We start from the raw sequence: 15,327 nt of genomic DNA, 5'->3' as shown, positions 1-15,327 counted from the left end.
GTCTCCCGGTTGCGGCCGGCTACAGCAGAGCCTGGATTCGAACCAGGATCTCTAGTGGCTTAGACCACTGCGCCACTCGGGAGACCAATGACTATTCTATTCTGTTCTATTCATTGGATGGTAGGACTATGATCCAAGATGATGAAATATTTAGTAACTGGACATTTTGGGGGGTTAAACTCCCTCTTACCCTCTCTCTCGCTCTCTCCTATTACAGTATCATCACTTGTTCACAGCAGTGGACCCCACCTCTCTGGAGGAAGAAGAGAAGAGGCTGAGAGTAATACTGAGGCTGTCGAAACAGTGATGGTTAGAATTAATGGAAATTATTCAATTAATGTCATAAAACAAACCCATTAATTACATGGACAGCAGTAATTACATGTCTGTCTTTCCATTATAGAATGCTCTATGCATGTAGTTTTCTCTGTCTCTGTTCCCAAACATCCCTTCTGCTAGTCAAGGGGGTGCTTATATTTGTCCTGTTCACAAGGGCCGCCATTGGAATAATTTAGGGTTAAGTGCCTTTCATGTGTCTGAAGGTACAACCTCTGCTTTACCAGCGGGCCCAGCGAACAAATCAAGTGCACTATAGGGCTACCGCTGGCCAATCGGATGGCTCTGATTACCGTGTCTGCAGTAATGTAGCAGGCATAAAAGAAAGCTACAGCAAAATTGATACTGTGAGATTTCAAAACGTTTAAAACCATGACTAGAGAGAGACTGTCAACGAGTACAGCAAAAAGCTGCTGTTTTATTTAACCAGGTAAGCCAGTTGAGAACAAGTTCTCATTTACAACTGCGAACTGGCCAAGATAAAGCAAAGCAGTGCGATAAAAACAACAACAACACAGAGTTACATATGGGATAAACAAAACGTACAGTCAAAAACACAATAGAAAATCTATATACAGTGTGTGCAAATGTAGTAAGTTATGGAGGTAAGGCAATAAATAGGCCATAGTGCAAAATAATTACAATTTAGTATTAACACTGGAGTGATAGATGTGCAGAAGATGATGTGCAAATAGAGATACTGGGGTGCAAATGAGCAAAATAAATAACAATATGGGGATGAGGTAGTTGGGTGGGCTAATTACAGATGGGCTGTGTACAGGTGCAGTGATCGGTAAGCTGCTCTGACAACTGATGCTTAAAGTTAGTGAGGGAGATAAGTCTCCAGCTTCAGAGATTTTTGCAGTTTGTTTCAGTCATTGGCAGCAGAGAACTGGAAGGAATGGCGGCCAAAGGAGGTGTTGGCTTTGGGGATGACCAGTGAGATACAGTTGAAGTCGGAAGTTTACATACACTTAGGTTGGAGTCATTAAAAGTCGGTTTTCAACCACTCCACACATTTCTTGTTAACAAACTATAGTTTTGTCAAGTCAGTTAGGACATCTACTTTGTGCATGGCACAAATAATTTTTCCAACTATTGTTTACAGACAGATTATTTCACTTATAATTCACTGTATCACAATTCCAGTGGGTCAGAAGTTTACATACACTAAGTTGACTGTGCCTTTAAACAGCTTGGAAAATTCCAGAAAAGGATGTCATGGCTTTAGAAGCTTCTGATAGGCTAATTGACATCATTTGTGTACCTGTGGATGTATTTCAAGGCATACCTTCAAACTTTGCTTAACATCATGGGAAAATAAAAAGCAATCAGCCAAGACCTCAGAAAAAAATGGTAGACCTCCACAAGTCTGGTTCATCCTTGGGAGCAATTTCCAAACGCCTGAAGGTACCACGTCCATCTGTACAAACAATAGTACGCAAGTATAAACACCATGGGACCACGCAGCCGTCATACCGCTCAGGAAGGAGACGCGTTCTGTCTCCTAGAGATGAACGTACTTTGGTGCGAAAAGTGCAAATCAATCCCAGAACAACAGCAAAGGACCTTGTGAAGATGCTGGAGGAAACAGGTAGAAAAGTATCTACAGTGGGGAGAACAAGTATTTGATACACTGCCGATTTTGCAGGTTTTCCTACTTACAAAACATGTAGAGGTCTGTAATGTTTATCATAGGTACACTTCAACTGTGAGAGACGGAATCTATAACAAAAATCCAGAAAATCACATTGTATGATTTTTAACATTTACATTTGAGTCATTTTTAAGTAATTAATTTGCATTTTATTGCATGACATAAGTATTTGATACATCAGAAAAGCAGAACTTAATATTTGGTACAGAAACCTTTGTTTGCAATTACAGAGATCATACGTTTCCTGTAGGTCTTGACCAGGTTTGCACACACTGCAGCAGGGATTTTGGCCCACTCCTCCATACAGACCTTCTCCAGATCCTTCAGGTTTCGGGGCTGTCGCTGGGCAATACGGACTTTCAGCTCCCTCCAAAGATTTTCTATTGGGTTCAGGTCTGGAGACTGGCTAGGCCACTCCAGGACCTTGAGATGCTTCTTATGGAGCCACTCCTTAGTTGCCCTGGCTGTGTGTTTCGGGTCGTTGTCATGCTGGAAGACCCAGCCACGACCCATCTTCAATGCTCTTACTGAGGGAAGGAGGTTGTTGGCCAAGATCTTGCGATACATGGCCCCATCCATCCTCCCCTCAATACGGTGCAGTCGTCCTGTCCCCTTTGCAGAAAAGCATCCCCAAATGTTTCCACCTCCATGCTTCACGGTTGGGATGGTGTTCTTGGGGTTGTACTCATCCTTCTTCTTCCTCCAAACACGGAGAGTGGAGTTTAGACCAAAAAGCTCTATTTTTGTCTCATCAGACCACATGACCTTCTCCCATTCCTCCTCTGGATCATCCAGATGGTCATTGGCAAACTTCAGATGGGCCTGGACATGCGCTGGCTTGAGCAGGGGGACCTTGCATGCGCTGCAGGATTTTAATCCATGACGGCGTAGTGTGTTACTAATGGTTTTCTTTGAGACTGTGGTCCCAGCTCTCTTCAGGTCATTGACCAGGTCCTGCCGTGTAGTTCTGGGCTGATCCCTCACCTTCCTCATGATCATTGATGCCCCACGAGGTGAGATCTTGCATGGAGCCCCAGACCGAGGGTGATTGACCGTCATCTTGAACTTCTTCAATTTTCTAATAATTGCGCCAACAGTTGTTGCCTTCTCACCAAGCTTCTTGCCTATTGTCCTGTAGCCCATCCCAGCCTTGTGCAGGTCTACAATTTTATCCATGATGTCCTTACACAGCTCTCTGGTCTTGGCCATTGTGGAGAGGTTGGAGTCTGTTTGATTGAGTGTGTGGACAGGTGTCTTTTATACAGGTAACCTGTTCAAACAGGTGCAGTTAATACAGGTAATGAGTAGAGAACAGGAGGGCTTCTTAAAGAAAAACTAACAGGTCTGTGAGAGCCGGAATTCTTACTGGTTGGTAGGTGATCAAATACTTATGTCATGCAATAAAATGCTGATTAATTACTTAAAAATCATACAATGTGATTTTCTGGATTTCTGTTTTAGATTCCGTCTCTCACAGTTGAAGTGTACCTATGATAAAAATTACAGACCTCTACATGCTTTGTCAGTAGGAAAACCTGCAAAATTGGCAGTGTATCAAATACTTGTTCTCCCCACTGTATATCCACGGTAAAACGAGTCCTATATCGACATAACCTGAAAGGCCGCTCAGCAAGGAAGATGCCACTGCTCCAAAACCACCATAAAAAAGCCAGACTACAGTTTGAAACTGCACATGGGGACAAAGATTGTACTTTTTGGACAAATGTCCTCTGGTCTGATGAAACAAAAATTGAACTGTTTGGCCATAATGACCATCGTCATGTTTGTAGGAAAAAGGGGGTGATAGCAAGCCAAAGAACACCATCCCAACTGTGAAGCATGGGGGTGGCAGCATCATGCTGTGGGGGTGCTTTGCTACAGGAGGGACTGGTGCACTTCACAAAATAGATGGCATCATGAGGAAGGAAAATTATGTGGATATATTGAAGCAACATCTCAAGACATCAGTCAGGAAGTTAAAGCTTGGTCGCAAATGGGTCTTCAAATGGACAATGACCCCAAGCATACTTCCGAAGTTGTGGCAAAATGGCTTAAGGATAACAAAGTCAAGGTATTGGAGTGGCCATCACAAAGCCCTAACCTCAATCCTATAGAACATTTGTGGGCAGACCTGAAAAAGTGTGTGGGCGAGCAAGGAGGCCTACAAACCTGACTCAGTTACACCAGCTCTGTCAGGAGGAATGGGCCAAAATTCACCCAACTTATTGTGGGAAGCTTGTGGAAGGCTACCCGAAACGTTTGATCCAAGTTAAACAATTTAAAGTAAATGTTACCAAATACTGATTGAGTGTATGTAAACTTCTGACCCACTGGGAATGCCATGAAATAAATAAAACCTGAAATAAATCATTCTCTCTACAATTATTCTGACATTTCACATTCTTAAAATAAAGTGGTGATCCTAACTAACCTAAGACAGGGAATTTTTACTAGGATTAAATGACAGGAATTGTGAAAAACTGAGTTTAAATGTATTTGGCTATGTATGGTGTATGTAAACTTCCGACTTCAACTGTATACCTGCTGGAGCGCATACTACGGATGGGTGTTGCTATGGTGACCAATGAGCTAAGATAAGGCGGAGATTTGCCTAGCAGTGATTTATAGATAACCTGGAGCCAGTGGGTTTGGCGACGAATATGTAGTGAGGGCCAGCCAACGAGAGCGTACAGGTCACAATGGTGGGTAGTATATGGGGCTTTGGTGACAAAACGGATTGCACTGTAATAGACTACATCCAATTTGCTGAGTAGAGTGTTGGAGGCTATTTTGTAAATGACATCGCCGAAGTCAAGGATCGGTAGGAGAGTCAGTCTTACGAGGGCATGTTTGGCAGCATGCGTGAAGGAGGCTTTGTTGCGAAATAGGAAGCCGATTCTAGATTTAACTTTGGATTGGAGATGCTTAATGTGAGTCTGGAAGGAGAGTTTACGGTCTAACCAGACACCTAGGTATTTGTAGTTGTTCACATATTCTAAGTCAGACCTGCCGAGAGTAGTGATTCTAGTCGGGCGGGGGGGTGCAAGCAGCGTTCGATTGAAGAGCATGCATTTAATTTTATTAGCGTTTAAGAACAGTTGGAGGCTACGGTAGGAGTGTTGTATGGCATTGAAGCTCGTTTGGAGGTTTGTTAACACAGTGTCCAATGAAGTGCAAGATGTATACAAAATGGTGTCATCTGCGTAGAGGTGGATCTGAGAGTCACCAGCAGCAAGAGCGACATCATTGATATACACAGAGAATAGAGTCGGCCCGAGAATTGAACCCTGTGGCACCCCCATAGAGACTGCCAGAGGTCCAGACAACAGGCCCTCTGATTTGACACATTTAACTCTATCTGAAAAGTAGTTGGTGAACCAGGCGAGCCAGTCATTTGAGAAACCAAGGCTATTTAGTCTGCCAATAAGAATGCGGTGATTGACAGAGTCGAAAGCCTTGGCCAGGTCGATGAAGACGGCTGCACAGTACTGTCTTTTATCGATCGCGGTTATAATATCGTTTAGGACCTTGAGCGTGGCTGAGGTGCACCCATGACCAACACCCATGACCAGCTCGGAAACCAGATTGACAGTTCTTAGTCAGCACTGTCAACACTTTGTATTCAACACTTTTATAAGCCATAAAATACGTGTTCTTCCTATTTCCACTCAGCGCTACAACAAGCAGTGCAGCAGTAATGAATGAGTGGGAAAGTGTATTTATAGGCTTGCGTTGTTGTTGTTATTATTAGCAGCAGTCTTTTTTAATATTGAGGAATATTTCACTTTCTCTATTCATAGGAGTAACAACATGAATTTGTGCATGAGACAGAAATAATGCGATGCGACTCGAGTTTCCCCATCAACTGGAAGACGTGCCCCTTGTTGGTCAGTGTCAGTGGAGGAAAGGGAGAGCGGAGATGCAGACACCATCAGCCCAGTAAAATAAAAATAAAAAGCAAATGATTTAAATGTATGCTCACTAAACTGTGCCTCACAAGTAATACAACAACGGATCTATTATCGGTGTGTGGGGGGCTTTGCCTTAGCAAATCAGGGCAACCCCTGACAAAAAAGTATGAAAATGTATGCACTCACTAACTGTAAGTCGCTCTGGATAAGAGCGTCTGCTAAATGACTAAAATGTAAAATGTAAAATGTAATCATGTAGCCTACCTCAAATCAAATTTGGAAATATAATTTTAAAAAATGTCCCAAACATCAATGTATTGGTAGGGCAATTCAAGCAAAGCCAATATGCGGTGATAATAGGCTTACGTTTTTTTAAGTCATGTAAAAAAAAAATCTGAGTGGTAGATCTCGGCTTGCATTTTGACTCAGAAAGTGATCTTGACTCAGAAAAGGTTGGTGACCACTGTTCCAGAGTTTTCCCAATCAGAGCTGCAGTAGGCCTAAATGCAAATAGACCATTGCCATATATGGATCTGTGCCATTTACTTTGAACTGGACTGTCTTTACAGCATGAGTGGTCATGAGTAGATGTGCTTGTTTTGAGATCAAAGCGAGAGCTGCATGTAGTCACGTGTGCACATTTTGTTCATATCCTTTGCTAGTTAGTGAGTTATTAGCCCAGTTATAGATCATTTGTAGTCAGCAATAGGGGAGTGATTGATTCCTACAAGAGAACAAAAAAGTAAATTCTAGGCATCTTTGAAAAGCAAGTCAGGTAAAGAGCTTTATTTTGTCTTAAAGGGGCAGTGTTGTGTTTTGAGACAGGCTTGAATAAGCAAAGTAGCCAATAGTCAGAGGGTAGCATAATTTATCTGATTCTCTGTTTTAATGGTATGGGAATAATAATGCATTTTATTTTGTAAAGTGGTTTCTTGCATCAAACAACACAACACAATTTTCAGTCATCTCCTTGTCTGAAGGACAAGTGGGTTAACAGGTTAATGTCAAGCCCTGCATGTTTTTTTTCAAAAGTCTCATGGAATGTAGGCCTACATTGAACACCACACATTGGCTACTACTTTAGGCTGAATGATAGAACAGCTATTCCCATGTTAAAATGTTATGGGATGCATTTTCTCCATTGTTTTTGATGGTAGGCCACTCTGGTAGGCCTACATTATGATCAAATAGCCACAGTAGCCTACATGGCCACTGTTAAAACTGTAACTTGTTAAAAGTTAATTTGTGGAATTTCTTTTCAAGGATAGGCCTATAGTTTACCCAATAGCAGTTTTTAATTTTTACATGAAGAGGATAAAGTTGGTATTCATTTTAGGAGCAGAATGCACTTAGCTTATTAATTAACTAGAGACAACTTAAACTACTCACTTTCGCATTGGGTCATTGCTAGATGGGATACAGTTGATCAAATTGATGTCAAAAGTTGATTATTCTTTCATTTTTTTCCAAATCTAACCTACTTCTCCAAACCTGCTATGTTTATTATCCTAGCCTGCAGTGTAAGTTCTCCATTTCTGACAAACTAACTATCTAGGTAAAACCTGTTCGCAAAACCTGTGTTTATTGCCATCTTTTTAGATTCGGTTTAACAGAGCAGATAACACCTGCGCACTAGCACAGCTCAGTGCGCACTGGAATCCGTGCTATCCGAAATCCTTGGGAGGTCCCTACCCCATTGAAGTTGAAATGTAATATGGTTAAGGTTAGGGCATTTTTTTTTTTAACAAACCTAAGATAGACCACAGTCTGTCGATTCCAATGGGAGCAAATTAATCATGGTGGGCAGAACAAGCAAGGTAGGCAGAGCCAAGCACGAGCCCCCCCCCCCCAATGCAGAACCTTTTGCATCCCACTTCGACAGACTCAGACCTTGCTCTGCGGTACTGCTCCATCAGGTCCTCGTACTTCGGCCTATTTTCTTTAATTCGCCTCTTCAATGCAGTCCTCCCAAACTCCATTACCTGCTTGGAAGTTTCGGGAAAGCAGCACAATGTCTGGCCTCAGTGTTGTCGCTGTGATGATATCTGGGAACTTGAGCTGCTTTCCCTGGTCGACTTTCAGCTCCCAGTCTTGAGCTGTTGCGAAAAGACCTGTGGAGGTTCTGGTAGCTGGTGTTGGCTTTTCCCCGTCTCCGAAGAATGCTATGGCCTGCTTCGCTTGTCGGAGGCACTTGCAGTGACTGATCCCACTGCAGATGGTTTCTACAATGGCTTTAAGCACCAGGTTGTGGCACCAGTGGTAGCGACCTTCACCTAGGGCTTTTGAGCAGCAGTTGAGGATGGATGTACTCCTCTCTTTAGGCACAGAGAGCATGATGGTGAATCGACCTTGCCCCAGCAGAACAGGTTAGATGGGCTTGGTAAAACATTGTAGTCTATACCCTGATGAAGACAGCTTGGCTGATTATTAAATTATTGCATCTGAGCTCCTAGAGTGTGCAGCTCTCCTTTTCTTTTTCAGGACATCGTAGACTACCTGGATAAAGAACTTGATGCAATGGGGCTCGGCCTTCCACAGCTTGGACCATGTACTTTCCACCGTTTTCTCCCATCTTGTTGCCTTGTTGCTGCATTCCTACCATCCTGCTGGCTCCCTCCTCCTTGACTGTTGCTCACACTTCCTCCTGCACCAGCTTCCGCCTGTCTTTCCCTTGGGCCTGGTCGTAGCGTGGTGTTGTAATGCTACCAAGGTCAGCTCTTCCCGGAGTCACCTTACCCACCAGCACGCTGTACCGTAGCCGTGACTCAGCCTGCTCTACTGCATCCTGAGCCATCCACTTCCTTCCTGTCCTCACCTATATCCAGGCCTTGAACTTGCCAGGTAAACCTGACTTTTCCACTGCAGCCAACCACACTTCCAGCTCCTGGTTGGATGTCTTGATGGCTGCTGTCAAACATCTTGCCCAGACTCTTTACCGGTTTCCCTGTGATGGATGGGATCTGTGTGTCTTGAATGGCGAGGCGGAACTTGTCCACAGTCTTCCCCCTTTTTAGCACCAGGGATCTAGACTTCGCTGGCTTGAAGTTCAAGTGACAAGCTTCTCCAACCCCTTCAGAATCCATCTACTCCCTGGGATGGATGTTGTTGTCACAGTCAGGTCATCCATGAAGACTGATAGCTTGTCGCACACCAGACTTGGTCAGTGGGCCTCTACATTCCACCTCCACCTGTGATGATTCCTTTCTCAGGCCTGTGCCATTCCAATGTTGTGGACCCAGAGGTGACTGAAACTGTTGTAGTAGTCCAGTATGAGATCCCTGATCTTGCCTGGGATGTGGTGCCGATCCACAGCCACTTCAACCAGCTTGTGGGGTATGAAGCCTTAGGCGTTCGTGAGGTCCAGCCACAGTACAACAAGGTCTCTTCTGTTCTCCCAGGCTTCCCTGATTATCTGCTTGACCACGCCTGTGTGCTCCAGTCATCCTGGCACCTCCGGGATCCCTTCTTTCTGGACTGATGTAGTTCTTTAGGAGGTAATCTGTCAGATGGCTGGCCCCAATGCTGAAGAATATCTTTCCTTCAACACTGAGCAACGAGATGGTTCTGAACTGGTCGATGTTCTTCGAAAGACTTTGCCCCTCCTCCAGATCACCTTCAGGATGCTCTTGCCCTCTTGACAACCTCCTGTACCTCCTTCCAGCAGGGCTCCTTGTTTAACTCTGTGGTTGGTACTGGTAGAACTATCAAGGCCTTGCAGTACTCCAGATCTTGCTCTCAGATTGCATTGCTGTACGTGCTGCGGAGATGGTTGTCAATCTCATCTTTGGAGCAGGTAAGGTGGCCACTGTGCTTCTGACCCAGCAGCTGTTCGGTGAATCCAAAGGGATTTGCTAAAAAGGTAGCCCGCTTCCTTGACCTCTTTTTCCTGTGCCTTCTATGCCATTTAGCTCTCTGCAAGGTCCTGAGGATGTTCCCTAGCTCTGACAAGGCTCGTATTTCTTCTTCATTCGCCTCCTTGAACTGTTCTTAACTCCTGCCTTATCTGGCGGATCTTTGCCGCTCTATACTCAGTTGGTTAACCAAGCAGTCTATGACCTGTGAGGCTTCAAGAAGGAGTATTCTCCTTTTGACAGCTCTCTGCTATCACTAATTGACGTTGGCCTACTGTTTATTAGCCGTCACTTTATTCCTGTACATATCTACGTCAATTAACTAATACCCCTGCACATCAACTCGGTACTTGTACCCCTTGTATATAGCCAAGTTATCATTACTCATTGTGTATTATTACTTTTATTATTACGTGTTATTACTTTTCTATTATTTCTATGTTTTCTTTCTCTCTGCATTGTTGGGAAGGGCCCCTAAAGGCGTTAGCATGCTTCGGTTCGGCTGGCGCCTAGCCAAACTCATCTAGGCGAACTGAACAAGTGTGCTCGCATAGTCCCTTAAAAGACCTTAGCTTGAAAAATGAGAAGAAAGCGGCATTATTACTGTTTTTCCATCTTGAGACGACGTAGCCAGTATACACTAATCAGAATTAATCTAACATAACTCCAGAAATCTGTCATTAATTTTGACGTTTTTGCAGAGGAGATCTTAGTCGTGAAACATTTCGGTGCAGCATTTCTCAAGTGACATGATGTGCTTCTCTCGTTGAATGACAACAAACACTTAATTGAAGAATTGCTCTGTTGACCAATAACCGACGCAGGGGCGTAGACTTCGGCTACCGACTTCGGCACGACCAGCCGAAAAACCCTTGCCGAAGAACAAAACCATCAAAAATGGCACAAAATGTTGTCAAAATATATGCACCAACTGTTCCAAACTTTTTTGGATGGGCAACATGTGGAACGGAATCAATGGAACCGAGTCAAACAAGTTGTTTCTATGTGTTTGATGTGTTTGGTACCATTAGATTGATTCCATTTCAGCCATTACAATTAGCCCGTCCCTATAGCTCCTCCCATCAACTTCCTCTGTTCCCCACCAAATGCTTTAAAATAATAAATAATAATAATATGCCATTTAGCAGACGCTTTTATCCAAAGCGACTTACAGTCATGCGTGCATAAATCTTTTTGTGTATGGGTGGTCCCGGGGATCGAACCCACTACCTTGGCATTTCAAGCGCCGTGCTCTACCAGTTGAGCTACAGAGGACCACTTTGTCAAAAGCCCATTGAACCCCATTGACCTGACTAGAGTGTCAGTCAGACAACACCCTCCCCTATATGTATGCTACGTTGTGTCTAAGGCTGATGAGTCCCTGTGTTCCTCTGTCCCCCCTCAGGCGCGGGAGCAGCCTGTTTCTCAAACTAGACACTGTAATGTATTTGTCCTCTTGCTCAGTTGTGCACCGGGGCCTCCCACTCCTCTTTCTATTCTGGTTAGAGCCAGTTTGCGCTGTTCTGTGAAGGGAGTAGTACACAACGTTGTACGAGATCTTCAGTTTCTTGGCAATTTCTCGCATGGAATAGCCTTCATGTCTCAGAACAAGAATAGACTCTTCTCTCTCCTCTCCTCTCCTCTCCTCCTCTCTCCTCTCCTCCTGTCTCTCTCTCTCTTTAGTTACAGAGTTACACCCAACCAATGGCATGTTTAGTTAGAGTTACAACGTTTTTCACATGTGAAACTGCAGTTCCCATGTGAGGTGAAAACATTTTATTCTCCTCACATGTGAAAGGGTGGTGTTAACATGTGATCTTACAATTTTATACATGTGAACATATGATTTCACATACATTTCAGCTCAACATGTGAAAACAGCTATTTCAAATGTGAAAATGCAAATTTCACTTATTTTTTTGTAAGGGCGATTCTTAGAAGGAGCTTCACAACAGGTCACTGATACTGATGATTCTGCAAGGTTACCATGAGTTGTGTTTGATCTCTAGGAAGCAGCTGCTTGAAATCAATCAGAACGTCGCCACTATGGAACCAGTTGTGGACTTTGGTCTCCATCCAAATAAATATTTGTGGTCGATAAACAGAACTAGGTTTAGCAAATTCAGACTTCTTCCCTTCATTGTTCATGAACACAATTACATGTATAATATGTTCCTAAAAAAAAATATATATCAGACAAACTGGGGAAATATTATTTGGATTGACTGCCATTCAGCATGCCAACTGAAGGGTTTTTTATATAGAAATATATTAATCTGTTCATCCAACATAGCTAAAACTAAATAACGCAAACGTTATCTCCATTTGACAATGTTGAATTTCATTGATACAAATGTAGGTTCTTAATTTGATCACTCTTTTGTTGCTGAGAATTTCCTGCACAACAGGAAATGCAAACTTGTAGTGTATTTAACATTTAAAAAGGCTTCTAAAGTTTGTAATTTCCACTTTAAAATGTCAGACTTGATTTTCCCTAAACGAAAAATGTATCAACCCCTACAAAAAATGTCTATTAAATCAAATCAAATCAAATCAAATTTTATTGGTCACATGCGCTGAATACAACAGGTGCAGACATTACAGTGAAATGCTTACTTACAGCCCTTAACCAACAGTGCATTTATTTTTAACAAAAAAAGTAAAAATAAAACAACAACAAAAAAAGTGTTGAGAAAAAAAGAGCAGAAGTAAAATAAAATAACAGTAGGGAGGCTATATATACAGGGGGGGTACCGGTGCAGAGTCAATGTGCGGGGGCACCGGCTAGTTGAGATAGTTGAAGTAATATGTACATGTGGGTAGAGTTAAAGTGACTATGCATAAATAATTAACAGAGTAGCAGCAGCGTAAAAAGGATGGGGTGGGGGGGCAGTGCAAATAGTCCGGGTAGCCATGATTAGCTGTTCAGGAGTCTTATGGCTTGGGGGTAGAAGCTGTTGAGAAGTCTTTTGGACCTAGACTTGGCACTCCGGTACCGCTTGCCGTGCGGTAGCAGGGAGAACAGTCTATGACTAGGGTGGCTGGAGTCTTTGACAATTTTGATTATAATCCACATAATAATTCACATTTCCTGTTGCTGCATGATTATTTTCCTGCTGTAGCAAACTGGCTCAAAATAAGATCCTACATATGTACATTAGATCCCAACATTTATATTATTAACCACATAGGATAACCATTCATCTTTAAATTGGCGCTTGTAACGCCAAGGTAGTGGGTTCGATCCCCAGGACCACCCATACACAAAAAAAAAAAAATGTATGCACGCATGACTGTAAGTCGCTTTGGATAAAAGCGTCTGCTAAATGGCATATTATATTATTATTATAAATTCCTCCATTGCAACGTAAAACTAATGTTGCATTCATGACCAAGTGGGAAAGTGGTAATTACCAGTTGTGAAGTCATAAATACGAGTTGGATGCTTTCACATGCTTTCAACTCGTTGAGAATTGCCGATTGGCTAATGGCAAACAAGCTGCATCAACCATAAACTAAAAGTACAGCTATCATGCCTGTAAACAAACTATAGTGTTAAAAAAACATATTGATAGATTGCTTTTTATAAATAATGTTTTGTTGTTGCACTTAACTGCCGAAAATACTGTTATCGAGGTCATTTCCTCAGTAGGAAATGTCAGAGTTCAGCATGTGGGAGAAGTTGGAGCTCAGGGTTGATAGATGCGTTTCCCACTAGTAATTACCAGACAACTGGATTTTTCCCAGTCGTATGTGCTAAATACCATCTTCCCACTCTGTTATGAATGCACCAAATGCCCTTGCGGTCCTCTGAAGAGTAGGCTCTGTAGCAGGGGTCTCCAACCCTGTTCCTGGAGAGCTACCCTCCTGTAGGTTTTCGCTCCAACACCAGTTGTAACTAACCTGCTTCAGTTTATCAACCAGCTAATTATTAGAATCAGGTGTGCTAGATTAGGGTTGGAGTGAAAACCTACAGGACGGTAGCTCTCCAGGAACAGGATTGGAGAGCCCGGCTCTATAGCAAGTGGGGCTCCTATGCTCACAGCCAGAGGAATCGATCCTTTGTCTGGATAGGCCCAAAAATGTGACACATCACTCCCTATGCAAATGAGGTGTCAGATTTCAAACCCTACATCTCAGCTCCTTGCGGGCAGCGCCATCTGAATGGGGAGACTCAGCTGTTTTGCTGAGTTTAAAGCAATTGACATTGTACTGTTCACAGAATGTTCTGTACACAAACATTTCGGTCACTCAGAACCAGTCCACAATCACTACGAGTCCCCTAAATAAGGGACTTTACATCAGAGGTTAACAACGTACCCTACTAACAACCAACTTTCGCACCTCTGCAGTGTGGGAGTAGTGGGAGTGATAGAAATTCTATGTTTTGGATTATAGCCAATGACAGTTCAGGGAATTTTAATTGACGTTTTGCTGGGCGAACACTTTTTTTGGATTCTCATACACTTAAAATGTTGTTTTGATTATTGCTTAAACAGTCGCTAAGATTATATTTGTGTGTGATCTTTAAAAAATACCTATTTTGGATGTAGCAGTTGTTATCGAGAATGCGAAAATCCAATTATAATCCCTAAGTAATGTGAAATTGGGCGGCAGGTAATCTAGCGGTTAAGAGCGTTGGGCCAGTAACCGAAAGGCCGCTGGTTTCTAATCCCCGAGCCGTCTAAGTGACAAATCTGTCAATGTGCCCTTGAGCAAGGCACTTAATCCTAATTGCTCCAGGGTCGCCGTCAATAATTGCTGATCCCTGGCTGTGACCCCACTCTCCGAGGGTGTCTCAGGGGGAGTGGGATATGCAAAAAACAAATGTTCAATTCACACACGTGTATAATACACACTTGTACATGTATGAAATAGGACAAATGTAAGCACCCACCTAATTATTATTATTATTATTATTATTATAAATGCACTCATAAGCAACATGTAAATGGAGGCTTTTTTAGCTGGCAGTCTATGAGAACTCCCCTATGTTCTACAACCAATATGGGGCGCATCACCCACCTGCGGAAATTTTTGCAAACACAGAAAGGGGTCTGTTGATATGAAAAATCTTCCTTGATAACGAAGACTGAAAAAACGTACTACCAATGCCACAACATAATTGACCTTATTGCACAAATGAAGCCTAATGTTGTATTAATAGATACAGTATGAACATACAGTATTTCTAACCACCCTAAATCTTTTTTTATTTTCCCTTTAGCAGTGTGCCTCAATACCCCCTCCCCCCTCCACTACCACCCATCCCCGTTCCCCTCCTCCCTCCTCTCCTCTCCCGCTGCCTTGCACCTCTCTCAGTATGTGCTGTCAATAATTGATGGTTCTACAGACTCAAAGGGTAACAGGTCTAAAGAGGCAATCTCTCATGCGTTTATTTATTTATTTACCATTCCTATCTTTAAACACACCCAGTCAGTGAGACCACTACCTGTGTTTCTTAGAGCATGGCGATCGACACCCAGCGACCCCTCTGTCTCTGTGTCCATACATGTACTGTATGTCAGGGCAGGGTCATGGGGTTTGTTATCCATCAGTGCGTGTCCCTGCG

The sequence above is a fragment of the Coregonus clupeaformis genome, unplaced genomic scaffold (assembly GCF_020615455.1).
Source record: "Coregonus clupeaformis isolate EN_2021a unplaced genomic scaffold, ASM2061545v1 scaf1504, whole genome shotgun sequence".
NCBI lineage: Eukaryota > Metazoa > Chordata > Actinopteri > Salmoniformes > Salmonidae > Coregonus > Coregonus clupeaformis.
The sequence above is the reverse complement of the archived record's forward strand: the minus strand, read 5'-3'. Positions refer to the sequence as shown.